The 3497-nt window shown below is 40.3% G+C and overlaps 1 pseudogene; it reads left to right on the top strand.

The window, feature by feature from the left end:
* The first annotated feature begins 248 nt into the window (after window positions 1-248).
* Window positions 249-2641, top strand: LOC147113872 (transcription factor Atoh1-like; annotated as a pseudogene).
* Window positions 2642-3497: the final 856 nt, after the last annotated feature.

Raw genomic sequence — 3497 nt, forward strand, 5'->3', positions numbered from 1 at the left:
TATTTTAAGTAGGCTCAATTTCTAAAGTCCGTATCTACGCCTCTCTCGCTACTCCCTCTCACATACACACACACAAATATTACAGTAAGCATCGCTGCGTAAAACGGGCATTTCTGCAAAACTTCAACCTGTACATATTAATATGTCTAACTCTTTTTAGTCTGTTCACTGTCTCTTAGCTTTAAGAACTAGGAAAACAGACAGATGATTTAATAAACAAGGGACGGCTTGTCTGTTGGGCCCTGCAGAGCACTACTGAATTATTTACAGCAATGGAAAATTGTTTTCTTTATAGTGATTATTGTGTCCATAACAGCAATAAGATTAATCTCGAGGCTTTGCTACTTCCATTTATCTCCAATAATTACTTATTGCTAAAAAAAAAATTGAAAGTTGCACACTTGCACTATTGCTGAAAAATTATTGTAATTTGGAAAACGAACCAATTACCTTTGCCATCCATCGTATTTTGAAGCTGGTTGTAGTGCATGTAACATTATTTGCCAAACTGAATTCTAAATGTTATAAAACCAATAATTACAATACCATGGTTAAATCCAAAGGACTATGTGGGCATTAATCTTGAAATTAACGTCGGTTTTGTAAATGTTTATGCAGAAACAGAAATCGAATACGGCAAACACGTGTGAAGTAATATTTCAGATTGTTAATCTTAAGAGGTGCTAGAAATGAGCTGTGCTTGCCCATGCGGCAAACTAACCAAGCTCTTCCGTTCGAGTGAATTATAACGTTAGCGGTAACGGTCTGAAGCATTCCTTCTCAGCGTGCCTGCTGATGAAGGTGGAGGTGAAATGTCAGCCATGCACGGCGCGTGCCAGCTCCCAGGGTGGAACCCGAGCCCGGATCCGACATTAATTATTCATCAACAGGCGATTCCGCGCCTTCCAATTGGACCGTCGCACGCGATCTGCGCGCGTATCACTGACCACCGACACAGGAAAAGCCCGACGGGCTGCTCTGATTGGTTCATCGCACGCGCCACGCGCATGAATTGATTGGTTGCTTTCCCCATCACTGGCAGAGTTTGCTGTATTTATAGCTGCCACTGGGGTTTAAGGAAATCAACTTTGCAAAAAAAAAACGCCTGGTGCTGAATATTAGTGCAACACCAGTTGATATAATTGTCCTCATCGACATGTCCCACAATGTAAAACTTCTTCCGGGAGAGTGGCTGGTAGAAGACTCGCCAGAACCGAATGAAGTGAATCAAAATTATCCAGCAAACGCAGCACGCCTCACAAACACCGACCCACGCGTTTGGCTCTCACCTGCTTTTCAAGCAACTTGCCCATCATACCATACTTACTTTTCACCCGGAGGAAATGTCGCAGCTTTGTATGATGAGGAAGTTGGTCACGGAGATTTGGCCAACATAATCACAAACGCGAAACTGCCCACAGAGACTGCAGTGAAAGATAGTGATCTTTGCAATCTCAAAGGTCAGACAAAACCTACAAGCAAACAGGTAACAGAACCACCAAAACATCGACGACTTGCTGCAAATGCACGCGAAAGAAGAAGGATGCACGGGTTAAATCATGCTTTTGATGAGTTACGAAGTGTAATTCCAGCTTTTGACAATGAAAAGAAATTGTCCAAGTACGAAACACTGCAAATGGCACAGATCTATATAGCAGAATTGGCCGAACTTCTGCAGAATGTAAGCAAGCAGACCCTAGGTGCCGATGGTTCGTTGTCTGACTGCCCAAATGTGAAAGTAGCCACCAATAAACCCTGCCCTACGAATCGCTGCAGTTTACAACACCCAGCCGGTGCATGTTCTCCTCCTAACATTCCCGAGAGCTCTCCAAAGTTTATTTCCGACGGTGTTGGTGATACAGCATCTGCAGCTCGGCGCATGACGTTATTTGCTCCTTCTAAATCAGTCATTGATGGAAGTAAAGTAACTTCTAATCGCAGTGATGGAGAATCTTCTCCTCACTCTCATTCCAGCGACTGGGAGGAGGGACAGACAGACACTCTTCCCTACCAACGCTCAGAACATTTGTTAGATCTCTCATGTCCCGATGGTGCGGAAAGCCAATTAGGCTGAAACTTTGTTTTATGAACTTTAAAACCAACTGTATTTTTCTAACGTCATCTCAATGTAGAGAGTGCAAAATCATTTATTTTTGTAAATTCCAAACGGTGATTTTTTAATGTTTGCTCGCCCAATTTCGGGATGGCATGTTGCACTTTAACAATATTGCAGCTGAGTCGCATGAGATGTGTGTAGGAAATCTGCAATCAGTTACTCTGTATAGAAAGGCAGAACAATCCATTACACTGTCGAGATATTGTCTCCGAAGTGTAATCGAACCTATGTTTCAAATGTATGTTTTAGTAATAGCAGCATAATAAACGCTGCTTCTCACTGTCGACATCAGACTTCTTGCAATACAAGACTGATTAAACTGAACATTGCCTCACGAGTCCCGACGTTTTCATGTTACGTCCCACTCTACACTTTTTTCAGGGTATAGTAAGCACAACTCTTGGCACTCAATCCCTATATTATAACGAGGGTGAAATGGATTTGATGTACTTACTTTGAAAATCTTTGTTTCATGTAAAATGAAAAATGGCTTTATTTTTGAATAAAATGTGCACCTGTAAATCACACTACTATGTGTCATTTGATTTTGTTTTGCACAGAATAATACAGTATATATCTATAAATACAACATAGATTCAGTAGTTAAGAGTTCAGCATATTATAAACATTTTTAAAAGTTTCAATCAGATCGCAAGAAAGGGACCGCGACGGTGAATTCAACCTTCCCGCGTCGACGAATAAAGTCAAAATAAATCCTGTCATAGTCGTTTTATTTTTTGGTGATAAACCGGCTGCGGTGCTCACTAAAAGGAAATTTCTGGTCCAATTAATTCCTAGCCGGATAATTTAATGCTGGAAATAAATGAAGCTAAAATATTAGAGGCATTTGTTAAAGAAGAAAAGAATCCATCATGTGTAGTTTTACGGCTCTGTTGAGGCACTGCGGAGGAGCTGTGCACTTCAATTAAAGTTTATAATAATTGGAGGCCATATACTCAATAATTTAAACTAAGTAAATGAGTTTAAGCTATAAAAGAGCAGGTGTAGTGCCTGCAAAGGAACCGCACCTGTCAGTGGGAGACGCACTTTGTCCTGTCCTGTCGTACTTACATTAATCAAGTTGAAATAAAGTACTAGTGTCATACACCAGTAGCAAAGGTCAAATACACATGGGTAGAGTTCGGGCAATAGTCTTTATACTATTTTATACTATATTATCTTAGTTCACAACAGTACAGCTGCTTTTAAAATATGTATTTAGTTCACACAAGTCAATTTATGTTGATCATCACCGACAGTGACTTGGAAGAAATGCCTCTGTTTATATATGACATTTGGATACAAGCAATATATGTTGTAATGAATCTTAACCGAACCAGCCTACTAATCTTAAATTTGCAGTTTGATTCAGAGCGTAACT

This window comes from Somniosus microcephalus, chromosome 8, assembly GCF_052327205.1.
Source record: "Somniosus microcephalus isolate GS21.2 chromosome 8, FLI_Smic_1.0, whole genome shotgun sequence".
NCBI classification, from domain to species: Eukaryota; Metazoa; Chordata; class Chondrichthyes; order Squaliformes; family Somniosidae; genus Somniosus; species Somniosus microcephalus.